The sequence below is a fragment of the Dermochelys coriacea genome, chromosome 1, assembly GCF_009764565.3.
Source record: "Dermochelys coriacea isolate rDerCor1 chromosome 1, rDerCor1.pri.v4, whole genome shotgun sequence".
NCBI classification, from domain to species: Eukaryota; Metazoa; Chordata; order Testudines; family Dermochelyidae; genus Dermochelys; species Dermochelys coriacea.
The window spans coordinates 127,706,745-127,721,037 of record NC_050068.2 but is presented as its reverse complement, the minus strand read 5'-3'; positions in this window follow the sequence as shown (position 1 = coordinate 127,721,037).

Genomic DNA, 14,293 nt, shown 5'->3' with positions numbered 1-14,293 from the left:
TAGTTGTAGGAATGCATGATAGAGATCTTGTAGGTGTTTGTCTCTGTCTGAGGGGTTGGAGCAAATGCGGTTATATCGTAGCGCTTGGCTGTAGACAATGGATCGAGTGGTATGATCTGGATGAAAGCTAGAGGCATGTAGGTAGGAATAGCGGTCAGTAGGTTTCCGATATAGGGTGGTGTTTATGTGACCATCGCTTATTAGCACCGTAGTGTCCAGGAAGTGGATCTCTTGTGTGGACTGGTCCAGGCTGAGGTTGATGGTGGGATGGAAATTGTTGAAATCATGGTGGAATTCCTCAAGAGCTTCTTTTCCATGGGTCCAGATGATGAAGATGTCATCAATGTAGCGCAAATAGAGTAGGGGCATTAGGGGACGAGAGCTGAGGAAGCGTTGTTCTAAGTCAGCCATAAAAATGTTGGCATACTGTGGGGCCATGCGGGTACCCATCGCAGTGCCGCTGATTTGAAGGTATACATTGTCACCAAATGTGAAATAGTTATGGGTCAGGACAAAGTCACAAAGTTCAGCCACCAGGTTAGCCGTGACAGTATCGGGGATACTGTTCCTGACGGCTTGTAGTCCATCTTTGTGTGGAATGTTGGTGTAGAGGGCTTCTACATCCATAGTGGCTAGGATGGTGTTTTTAGGAAGATCACCAATGGACTGTAGTTTCCTCAGGAAGTCAGTGGTGTCTCAAAGATAGCTGGGAGTGCTGGTAACGAAGGGCCTGAGGAGGGAGTCTACATAGCCAGACAATCCTGCTTTCAGGGTGCCAATGCCTGAGATGATGGGGCGTCCAGGATTTCCAGGTTTATGGATCTTGGGTAGCAGATAGAATGCCCCAGGTCGGGGCTCCAGGGGTGTGTCTGTGCGGATTTGTTCTTGTGCTTTTTCAGGGAGTTTCTTGAGCAAATGCGGTAGTTTCTTTTGGTAACTCTCAGTGGGATCAGAGGGTAATGGCTTGTAGAAAGTGGTGTTGGAGAGCTGCCTAGTAGCCTCTTGTTCATACTCCGACCTATTCATGATGACGACAGCACCTCCTTTGTTAGCCTTTTTGATTATGATGTCAGAGTTGTTTCTGAGGCTGTGGATGGCACTGTGTTCTGCATGGCTGAGGTTATGGGGTAAGCGATGCTGCTTTTCCACAATTTCAGCTCGTGCACGTCGGCGGAAGCAGTCTATGTAGAAATCCAGGCTGCTGTTTCGACCTTCAGGAGGAGTCCACCCAGAATCCTTCTTTTTGTAGTGTTGGCAGGAAGGTCTCTGTGGGTTAATATGTTGGTCAGAGGTGTGTTGGAAATATTCCTTGAGTCTGAGACGTCGAAAATAGGATTCTAGGTCACCACAGAACTGTATCATGTTCGTGGGGGTGGAGGGGCAAAAGGAGAGGCCCCGAGATAGGACAGATTCTTCTGCTGGGCTAAGAGTATAGTTGGATAGATTAACAATATTGCTGGGTGGGTTACGGGAACCATTGTTGTGGCCCCTTGTGGCATATAGTAGTTTAGATAGCTTAGTGTCCTTTTTCTTTTGTAGAGAAGCAAAGTGTGTTTTGTAAATGGCTTGTCTAGTTTTTGTAAAGTCCAGCTACGAGGAAGTTTGTGTGGAAGGTTGGTTCTTTATGAAAGTATCCAGTTTTGAGAGCTCATTCTTAATCTTTCCCTGTTTGCTGTAGAGGATGTTGATCAGGTGGTTCCGCAGTTTCTTTGAGAGTGTGTGGCACAAGCTGTCAGCATAGTCTATGTGGTATGTAGATTGTAATGGATTTTTTACCTTCAGTCCTTTCGGTATGATGTCCATCTGTTTGCATTTGGAGTGGAAGATGATGTCTGTCTGTATCTGTACGAGTTTTTTCATGAAGTTGACAGATTTCCACTCTATACGGCTAAATTCAGTGCCTTGCATAATGACAGGTTTCAGAGTAGCAGCCGTGTTAGTCCGTATTCGCAAAAAGAAAAGGAGTACTTGTGGCACCTTAGAGACTAACAAATTTATTAGAGCATAAGCTTTCGTGAGCTACAGCTCACTTCATCGGATGCATTTGGTGGAAAAAGCAGTATCCCCGATACTGTCACGGCTAACCTGGTGGCTGAACTTTGTGACTTTGTCCTGACCCATAACTATTTCACATTTGGTGACAATGTATACCTTCAAATCAGCGGCACTGCGATGGGTACCCGCATGGCCCCACAGTATGCCAACATTTTTATGGCTGACTTAGAACAACGCTTTCTCAGCTCTCGTCTCCTAATGCCCCTACTCTATTTGCGCTACATTGATGACATCTTCATCATCTGGACCCATGGAAAAGAAGCTCTTGAGGAATTCCACCATGATTTCAACAATTTCCATCCCACCATCAACCTCAGCCTGGACCAGTCCACACAAGAGATCCACTTCCTGGACACTACGGTGCTAATAAGCGATGGTCACATAAACACCACCCTATATCGGAAACCTACTGACCGCTATTCCTACCTACATGCCTCTAGCTTTCATCCAGATCATACCACTCGATCCATTGTCTACAGCCAAGCGCTACGATATAACCGCATTTGCTCCAACCCCTCAGACAGAGACAAACACCTACAAGATCTCTATCATGCATTCCTACAACTACAATACCCAACTGCTGAAGTGAAGAAACAGATTGAGAGAGCCAGAAGAGTACTCAGAAGTCACCTACTACAGGACAGGCCCAACAAAGAAAACAACAGAACGCCACTAGCCATCACCTTCAGCCCCCAACTAAAACCTCTCCAACGCATCATCAAGGATCTACAACCTATCCTGAAGGACGACCCATCACTCTCACAGATCTTGGGAGACAGGCCAGTCCTTGCTTACAGACAGCCCCCCAATCTGAAGCAAATACTCACCAGCAACCACACACCACACAACAGAACCACTAACTCAGGAACCTATCCTTGAATAAAGCCCGTTGCCAACTCTGTCCACATATCTATTCAGGGGATACCATCATAGGGCCTAATCACATCAGCCACACTATCAGAGGCTCGTTCACCTGCGCATCTACCAATGTGATATATGCCATCATGTGCCAGCAATGCCCTCTGCCATGTACATTGGCCAAACTGGACACTCTCTACGTAAAAGAATGAATGGACACAAATCAGACGTCAAGAATTATAATATTCAAAAACCAGTTGGAGAACACTTCAATCTCTCTGGTCACTCAATCACAGACCTAAGAGTGGCTATACTTCAACAAAAAAGCTTCAAAAACAGACTCCAACGAGAGACTGCTGAATTGGAATTAATTTGCAAACTGGATACAATTAACTTAGGCTTGAATAGAGACTGGGAATGGATGAGTCATTACACAAAGTAAAACTATTTCCCCATGGTATTTCTCCCTCCCATCCCACCCCCCACTGTTCCTCTGATATTCTTGTTAACTGCTGGAATTAGCCTACCTTGCCTGTCACCATGAAAGGTTTTCCTCCTTTCCCCCCCGCTGCTGGTGATGGCTTATCTTAGAGTGATCTTAGAGTGATCACTCTCCTTACAGTGTGTATGATAAACCCATTGTTTCATGTTCTCTGTGTGTGTGTGTGTATATAAATCTCTCCTCTGCTTTTTCCACCAAATTCATCCGATGAAGTGAGCTGTAGCTCACGAAAGCTTATGCTCTAATAAATTTGTTAGTCTCTAAGGTGCCACAAGTACTCCTTTTCTTTATAGGTTTCAGAGTAGCAGCCGTGTTAGTCTGTATTCGCAAAAAGAAAAGGAGTACTTGTGGCACCTTAGAGACTAACAAATTTATTAGAGCATAAGCTTTCGTGAGCTACAGCTCACTTCATCGGATGCATTTGGTGGAAAAAACAGAGGAGAGATTTATATACTCACACACAGAGAACATGAAACAATGGGTTTATCATACACACTGTAAGGAGAGTGATCACTTAAGATAAGCCATCACCAACAGCAGGGGGGGAAGGAGGAAAACCTTTCATGGTGACAAGCAGGTAGGCTAATTCCAGCAGTTAACAAGAATATCAGAGGAACAGTGGGGGGTGGGGTGGGAGGGAGAAATACCATGGGGAAATAGTTTTACTTTGTGTAATGACTCATCCATTCCCAGTCTCTATTCAAGCCTAAGTTAATTGTATCCAGTTTGCAAATTAATTCCAATTCAGCAGTCTCTCGTTGGAGTCTGTTTTTGAAGCTGATATTCTGATATTCTTGTTAACTGCTGGAATTAGCCTACCTGCTTGTCACCATGAAAGGTTTTCCTCCTTCCCCCCCCTGCTGTTGGTGATGGCTTATCTTAAGTGATCACTCTCCTTACAGTGTGTATGATAAACCCATTGTTTCATGTTCTCTGTGTGTGTGTATTTAAATCTCTCCTCTGTTTTTTCCACCAAATGCATCCGATGAAGTGAGCTGTAGCTCACGAAATCTTATGCTCTAATAAATTTGTTAGTCTCTAAGGTGCCACAAGTACTCCTTTTCTTTTCTTTATAAGAGCCTAAGTTAGTTCAATATTTATAAAAGACTCTTAAAGATCTATTTTTATTCTAAGATTGAGGATATTGGTGTCAGGAGGGATATTAAATAGTTAAATCATCACATTCAAAGTGAGAGAGGAAAAATGGTAATTTTCAGTTTCAAAATACTGAAAACATAAAAATCTCTCTCTATTTGTCTCTACTCTGCCTCCCTCTCACTCCCACCTTCTTTCTGGATACAATGTAGGGCTGCTTTAATGAAAAAAAACAAGGTTTACTGATTTGATGTACTAGTTAGCTGGCAGCCAGCTTGGTCAAGCTGCATTAAAGAACACAGACAAGAGAGTCACATTAGATTTCGACCACAGAATGAAAATAAATGACTGGGTACCAGACAAGTCCCTTCGCCTACCAAGCAATACCCTCTCAAATCTGAGGCCATGAACGCAGTAGGTAACATTATTCACTCTTTATTTCAGCCAGGCATACTGGTTCCTTGTGGAAATGCATCCTCTTAGGCCCAGGACCCTCCAGAAACTCCCTCTTGGGAGGACATACAGGAGGGAGAACAGGTCATGGTAAGACATACAACCCCGGGGTACTTCAGTCAAATACTCTGGCCCGCACATGGTATTGGCCCATACAAATACCTCTGTGAAAGTGCAAGGAATTCCAACATGGGTACATAAAACCAGAATTAAAATATATAATTAAATTCATTTTGTTTATATTCTATCCTTTTAGGTAACAAATGTGACTCCCCATGTTAATCCTCTTGGCAAACATACCTGATGCAGCCTCCTGGGATCTGCCCTTGGTACATGTTACACAAGATACCTGTTTCAAAGCTGGCTGGTATGTGCAACTCCCTACAGGAGACAGCGGTGAATGGGTAAAGAAACCAGACACTTAGCTTACCCCCAGACCGGACCACCTGGGATCTATCGTGGTTACAACTCGCCTCCAAAAACATCCAGGCACCAAGGTCTCAATCCGACTACCACAGCCCAGGAGCAGTCTTCGGCTCCCTCCCTGCATTTCATCGGATCTGGACTGTAACTGGGTATTTAGCTTCAGGGGATGTGAACACACACATATAGGACCCCCAATTTCAGGATGTAAGGTCATACAATTCTTGGGTCAAAGGTCAAGCCACTGAAGCCCTTAAGCATGCTAACACCAGGTTATCTTATGCTCTAACTGCAATTGATGTAGCCATAGAGGATTTTTACAACATCATTGAGAAAACCTCAGATGCTATAGTCAACCTGGTCAAGTCACCAGCTAAAGGTCATGCTTGTGATATGCTGGCTAGTGATCTGTTTAACATTGCAAAAAACATGTTAGATGTATGCCTGGGTTTTCCCCCGTCCCATTCCCTTTCTTCCCCACCCTTGCCCATATTGCAGGCATCTCTACACAACTAATAGTAGCCTCTCTACTTCCTCCATTTCCTTCACCTTCAATTTCCTTCTTGTGTATCCTTCTGTCATTCTTACTCATGTGTTTGCTTCTTCTTTTCATTTCAAGTCTGTTGGATATATGGCTAATAATATGCTGTATAAAGTAAGGCTGTCTGGATACCTGACACCATCCCCGACAATGCTGATGACAACCTCGGATTGTTGCATAGAAACAGACAATTACATCCTGTGCTCCTGTTCTACCCTTCTCCCTTTGACCTTGACCTCTTCTGTTGTTGAGGATGTCCTTCCTTCTGCAGATGGTGAAGTTGCTGTCCAATTATCCGCTACTCGGTGGTGTTTCAACCCGTTGCATCTTATTACATGAACAGACCATTACAGTGCCAGGCAAACGGTTCTGCAGTTGTGACTGCAAATGTGACTACAGTTTACTGACTCATTTACCTCAGGTGATGCGCACCTCCCCGGCCGTGTGTTCACTAAAATGACAGCGGCTCCTCGTTGTACAACAACCTATACCTAGACAACACACAGGTTCAACTGGCCAAGGAGCTACTACTCAAAGTGGTCCTGGCTGCTGCATCTGCGTTTACCACCTTTCATAACCATGTCACCAAAGGTTGCATTCAAGTCCAGCTCTCCAATCAAACCATCACCCAGTTGAAAGATCCTGTTCATAATGGCATCTTACAGCCCCATCTCCTGGTGGACAATTGTCCAAATAACAGCTGCCACTGCTTCTATATTTATGTTACTAACCTCTCTTGTCATGTGTGGGTATTTTAGATACATGCTTAAAAATCTTACTATGTTTCCTACCTTTACCCCCTTACCCCAACTCCCCTCTCCCTCTCCCTCCCTTAGGCAACCCTAAAACAGATCATGCATATTAAAGTATTTAAAGTATTGACTTTATCTCACTTAAAAGTTTGGTTTGTCAAAAGGAGGGAATTTTCAGGAAAGAGTTAAAATTTAGCTAACAGCTAAGACAGAAACTGCAGACCAAGCAGGAATGTTTCAGTAACACAAAAGGCACTGACAACTATAAACAACTGATAAGCTTATATGTCAATGCCCGCCCAGTAACTCAGTTCTTAGAACAATGCTAACCCTCCCTTCAGAACCCACCGGATATCTGTAAGCACTCATCCCTACCCTCACTACCCTGCCTCCTTCCTCCGCAAGGTAGTCATAGATATCTGATGCAATTAGGATGACCTTTATATGTCCATACTGTTCTTATTTTTATCTTTGTTCAGGGTTCTCTCTTGACTTGTAACAATGTCTGTTTCTGTATGTACAGAAAAATGCAAATGGATTGATAAGAGAATGTATATAACTGGCCACTATGGCACCATATTTTCAAAGCTGTTTGTCAGTCTTTCCTGTACTGTGAATAAACCCCCTTCAATATTGTCTGTGCCTGCCTGATTCTTGGGGAAAAGAAACCTTTTGCCTAAAAAAGGTAGGTAAGTTACTGGGAGTTTTCCTACTATAGGGGAGATATTTAAAATCATATATGATATAGTGATTAATCAGAATATAGCCAAATAATTAATATTTTGAGCAGAGCTTGATGCCACAAATTACAGAACTGAGATGAACTTTCAAAACAAATATGGTATAGTCTTTTCATCTTGATTTTCCAAGTTTCACATAAAAGGATGATAATGCAACAGGCAGTTAAACTGCTGACATGTGCCTGAGGACAAAAGATCTTTATTACATAGCAACAAGGTATCTATTTTTGAATGTACCAGTTCATAGGTCTTGCACAAATACTGTTTGCACTGTGCTGTAAATGGCAGAAGTGGGAGAGGGGAATAATGGGTTTTATGTTCCATTAAAACCTTTCCACAATGGTCTCTTAAGGATGTGCCTTGCAATTTAAGATATTGAGTAGGCTTGCTGTGTGCACTGTGAAGTACAGTACTATATTTAATGCTGCAGTATAAAGACCCATAATTGCAGGAGTGCATAGTTGCTGGAGATGTGCTTAGGATTTAATAGTAGTGTCACTACATATTTCTATCCATGAATCATGGGATCCTTCCTGCAATTTCTAGATAGTTACCTGTTTTATTAAAAGGTGTGATTCTTTGTTATGTGGTCCATGGCATGGGGTTTCATCAGGTTAACCCATGCCATAGGATGACACCTAAAGCAGTACAGCTCCAAGATGTATTGTTTATGTTGAAATAGTTTGCAATTTTAAAGAGGCTATTCAAAATTAATTATTTTGATTAAAGAAGGGCAGCATCCAAAGGAAGGCAGCAGAATTCCCATCTTCCCAGTTAGTATGCAGACATTTATGTTCACCGGTCCTTTACCAAAATACCCTAATGAATCTCGGAATACTTTTCTTCAGTGTGGAATTTTCATTAGCTATATATATTGAGACAAAGTTCCTCCTCTACCTTGGTGGGTCTTGCGCTTATTGGCAGATTTGCTTGCCTTGGAACTTCACAGCAGCCCTTAGCTTGGCCATTTTTCTCAACCCACAGTCCAGTTTGACTCCTCCTGTGTCTGACCAGGAGTTGGGAGGTTTGGGGGGAATCCGGGCCTGTCCTCTACTCTGGGTCCCAGCCCAGGGCCCTGTGGAATGCAGCTGCCTAGAGTGCCTCCTGGAACAGCTGTGTGACAGCTACAACTCCCTGGGCTACTTCCTCATGGCCTCCTCCCAACACCTGCTTTATTCTCACCATGGGACCTTCCTCCTGGTGTCCGATAATGCTTGTACTCCTCAGTCCTCCAATAGTCCATGTTTCACTTTCAGCTCCTAGTGCCTCTTGCTCCCAACTCCTCACACGCACACCACAAACTGAAGTGAGCTCCTTTTTAAACACAGGTGCCCTGATTAGCCTGCCTTAATTGATTCTAACAGCTTCTTGATTGGCTGCAAGTGTTCTAATCAGCCTGTCTTAATTGTCTACAGAAGATTTCTGATTGTTCTGGAAACTTCCCTGTTACCTTACCCAAGGAAAAGGGACCTACTTAACCTGGGGCTAATATATCTGCCTTCTATTACTCTCCTATAGCCATCTGGCCCGACCCTGTCACAATATATAATTATTACTTGCCCAACACTATAGAAAAAAGTTCCATTTTTAATAAGTAATGTAAGGCAAGGTTGTTTTTTCTTTGTCTATTCAGTTTTAGTTGTTCTAATAATGAACTGTTTCAATATTTTCTTTTGCTTATTATTTATTTTCAGAGTGAACTAGATCATCTGGAAAGAACTGTCAGAGAATCTTACTCCTTTCCATATTCCTGGATGCTACCAAGGTTCTGCAAACAGAAAAAGTCACTGTGCAGCATACAGAAATAAGTCCTGTTGTTGGTGGTTCATAAACATATGATGCTCCCAGAGTGACAGTTGGATTTCCATATGTCTTTCAGAAGAAATATTATTAAAGCCATTTAGCAGTGATAAACAGCTTTATTATGGGGTCATAGTGGTCTGTATTGTAACATGGACAGTTTCTATTATAAGCCCATGTGCTATCACTTTTGTATTATCATTTCATGTTATCACCTCTTCCCTGCCTGTATTGCAATAACCAGTTTCTATTCCTCTTATTTTCTTTGTCTCTTAAAAATGTTTGCTAACACATTTCCTTTTCTGTTCTATCATCCTCTTTAAGTTGTTCTGCAGAGAAAGAAAACAAAATTAACCCTATCTGGGTAAGGGTGTATAACCCTTTAGAAATAGGTAATGATGGAAATCCTCTGTAATCTATAAAGCTATGTGTTAGTAAAACACACTAAGGACCAAATTTTTAAAGGTATTTAAGTGTTGCTTGTTCAGCGTTGCAAGGCGTAAGCCTAAGTGACTTAGAATCCTAAGCCTTATTTTCAGAAGTGATATAGATACTTAGGAGCCTAAGTGAGCTTAAGTGAGAAGTAATGCATAACAGTATTTTTATTAGGATCAATTACAATAGTATTTTGTTATTAGTAGAGACAGACTTATATAGAAAACCTGACTCCTAACATGTTTCCTTTACTGGGTTAGATCTGGACCCATAGCTTGTGATTGTTATTATTGGTCCAACCAAAATTCTGGTTTTGAACAACCCAGAGCCATGCGGGAAAGACTGTCTTCGATATCTTCCATTGGGGCCCGATTCAAAGCCAGTGGAAGTCAACTGAAATATTTCCGTCTACCTTCATGGACTTTTGATCAGTCCCTCGGTGCTGGAACTGAGGGTGAGACTTGAGGGTCTGCTTGTAGCTTGTCTGTTCAAGCCTATCCTGGTAGTCCATGAGAATTTTCTGAAGAATTGCCATCTCTGCCCAAGCAGTGAACCCTGTACAAACAAATACGGACACCGAAGGCAATCTATATTAATTTACACCAGCTGAGGATCTGACTGAGGTCCACTGTTAATCCGCCCCTGTTTTTGAACGCCCCGTCTTATTGTTTGGAGTTTTTACTTAGATTTCTGTCTTGATATTATTTAGACATATTGAGCCAGACTCACCCTGCTAAATTGGTCCCACAGATCTGCTCTGTTGGAAACAATATCCTCTATCACATCCTAGTATTTGCAATGCAACAATGCAATAAGAAAAACATTGTAACATCATTTCTTTCAATCACTTACGGAAGCTTTGACTTGCATCTTAAGCCACAATTAATTTATATTGCGTCTGTCATATCTGAAATTTGACAGCAAACCGGCACACTTTAAGTTCAATAACTGACCAAACATTTCTGGTTTGCTGATGTTCAAATTACCAATTGGAATCATTCCTGGCATATTAATAAGTGCAATTATTCATTCATGAAATACTATTGTAATTGATTCTGCAAGCTGCAACTGACATATTGTAACTGAAAACTTATATTTTCTTTAATTATTGCAAGCATATGGAGATTAAGGCTAGGCAATTCATTTTTCAATAAAATGTACTCTTCCTTTGATTGTTTCATTCAGTCCATTTCTATAGTTTGCAACATAATCCTCAGGTTGCAAACCTAGGCCTGAAATGTTCATGACAGGTGCCACACTCCAACTCTCCACATGGCAGCCTAGTGGCATACCTGGGACCCACAAAGCCCAGCCCCAGTATAAGGCTCCATCCTGAAGTCCAGTTGGCAGAGTCCTAGAGTGACTGATTGGCCCATTGGCTCTACTCAAGCCAGCAGCAGGAACAGGAACGTGTCTGACCAACTTCATCCTGCTCCTGTGGCTTGATTTCCTGAAATCTGACTTGTGGTTACTGACCTCTGCTTTGTCCTCTGCCTCTGACCCTTTGGTATCCTGACACAGCCTGGCTCTGGTTCCTGATTTGTGGTTCTGAACTTCAGTTTGTCTCCTGTGTCTGGCCTCCCACTATCCTGCCCCAGCCAACTCTTGACTCTTGTCCCATGACTGTGAACTCTGGTCTACTAGGTCTGGCTGTCCATAATGCAACCATTACAAGTTGGTTGGAAGGTACTATTAGGACACTCATTTTCATTAACTCCTATACTACAGTTACCACACCAACTGACAAGCTATGTTTTTAGAGCCCAGTGGAAATATAAGGACTAAGTAATTGTTGTGGGTTGTAATTAGAAATGTCACAAATGTTGCATATTTAGTCATAAAGTGATTCATAGATACTAAGGTCAGAAGGGACCATTCTGATCATCTAGTCCGACCTCCTGCACAGCGCAGGCCACAGAACGTCACCCACCCACTCCTATGAAAAACCTCACCCATGTCTGAGCTATTGAAGTCCTTAAATCATGGTTCAAAACTTCAAGGAGCAGAGAAGCCTCCCTCCAGTCAACCATGCCCCATGCTACAGAGGAAGGCAAAAAAACCTCCAGGGCCTCTCCAATCTGCCCTGGAGGAAAATTCCTTCCCGACCCCAAATATGGCAATCAGCTAAACCCTGAGCACATGGGCAAGATTCACCAGCCAGATACCCAGGAAAGAATTTTCTATAGTAAATCAGATCCCATCCATCTAATATCCCATCTCAGGGGATTTGGCCTATTTACCCTGAATATTTAAAGATCAATTACTTACCAAAATCCCATTATCCCATCATACCATCTCCTCCATAAACTTATCGAGTAGAATCTTAAAACCAGATAGATCTTTTGCCCCCACTGCTTCCCTTGGAAGGCTATTCCAAAACTTCACTCCTCTGATGGTTAAAAATACACACACACACAAATACTAAAAATACAAAACCAAGCACAACTACCTTCTCCTCCAACAGAACTCCCACTCGATGATAGATGATTGTCAATCAGAAGATCTCACTTATGCTTTATATTGCATTCACTGCAGGGCCAGCCAAAGGAGAAAGTTCACCAAAAGGAACTATGGTAATATAAGGTGCTGACAATCTTCCTTCCAGTAGGGGGACCTCAGCTATCCATTAAGCGCTAGAGACAGTTCACTTTTTCACCCCTCTCAAGGGCCAGCTCTCCTCATCCACACATCCGACTCCCTGTATTATTGTACAATCTGTAGTGCACTCAGCAGTCCCCTCAACAATTATTTAATCTGTTCGAAGACTCAACCAGAACCTGTGATAACACTGTACCACATAGACTGCGTTCCTCAGACTGCAAGTTAGAGAGGCAGGGTATGTGTGTCCATCGAGCATCCTAGATAAAGAAACTCCTTTGTGTTTACTATATCTGAGTTCTGTCTCATCTGTTATGTGAAAGAACCAGTACACAACTCCCTTCCCACATATGACCATGGACTTTGAAGTGGAAGAAAAAAAGGGTGCCAAATTGTGGTTGTCTTGCTCCCCTGGTCTCTGCAAGCAGACTGACCTCACTCTGGTCCTGCAGCTCCTTTTATATGAGCCTCCCGGGTCCTCATTGGCTGCTCCCTGAAGCCTCTCTGATTGATTGCTTCCCCTGCAGCCATTCTAGCCCACTTGGAGGATCTCTCCACTGTTCCTTTCCTGACATGGATATAGCAGGGCCCTGAGGCCTCCGCAGGTGGCCTTTGGGCCCAGTCCAGCCCATCACAGTGCCCCTTACCCAGCCAGGTCCTCTCTGTCTATCCCTGAACCTGATCAGTCCATCCCAAGCTGCCAGCAAACTACCCCATCTTAACTTTTCCTTATTCATGGTTCCTTATGCAAGGGGAATTGGCTGGTTTAATACGACCACATCTACTAGTTAAAACAAAAGCTATTGATATACAAAGCTGAAGCAGCTCATAAGTAAAGTTTGGGATCTGTAGTGAGGTATAAGTAATCATATTTCTAAAAGTCTCACTTACTTGCTGTAGAATGGAAACCAGGGTATCTGTTTGTATTGAAACCTAGCAGATAGGATTTCAAATTTGAATCTAAAGAAGTCTGAATATCAGTCCAACATAAACAAATCAAAATGTCTGACTAGTACATGTTCCTTCACAGGTGGGAACTATTTATCCATAGTTTTAGAACTGAAAGTTAATGGGGACTCCAGGATATCTTTGTGTCTTTATAAGGCTTTATTTCCTCCTGCCCCCTCAGCCAATTTTACCCATGTTTGTCCATATTGTACAATTCCTCCCCTAGGTGGGAGAACTGACCTGAACTACCCTTAATGATTAAACTACACATGGGATCATGTATGAAGGAGATATTAGCCCTACTTCCAGCATGCTAATAAAATATAAAAAGTGGGGCCAACTCTTGGTCATTTTATTCATACAAGTAATCACATTGGCCAAGATTTTCAAAAGTAAGGCGTGATTTTCAGTGATTAAAATCTTTAGGTGCCCAATTTGAGACATCAGGAAAAGGCTTTATTTTCAGAAAATGGTCATGCAGCAATTTTTGAAAATCAGACCCTTTAAAGTAGACTCATGTTGGTCACCTGAAAAATGAAGCAACAAAAATTACTTGTTATTTTTTGAAAATCTTAGCCATGAACTGCAGTGTCCAGCTGTAGTATACTGACAATGTGAGCAGGATTTGTCCCTAGGTCTCACTTTAAATTGTCAAAAATAAGGACTAAATTTAGAATTAATTTAATCTATGTTAATCAAATAGAATTGATACTGGATGCATCGCTATTACCTAGTTTAATCTGTTTATATATATATTTCAATTAATTCCTGTTTAATTAACATATCTAAACTATTGAAATAAATTAAGTTTAAAATATCCTTTAAATATGTTAATTTGATGCAATTGATTATTATAGGTGGAGTTTGTGATTCCTATAGTTAGCTTGCCCTCTCTTTTTCAATATTATTGCAACCTTTCTAGAAGAAGCTCTCTCACCTCCATTGTTTCCAGCTGGGCTTTGATATTCATTTGAGGGAATGCTCTCAGGCTACAGAAGTGCCCCCCACCTCCGCTTTTTTATTGTCATATTAAATTCTGTGCAGCTGTTCCGGGGATATAAACTTAAAAATCACCATTCCCCTCGTGTACCTT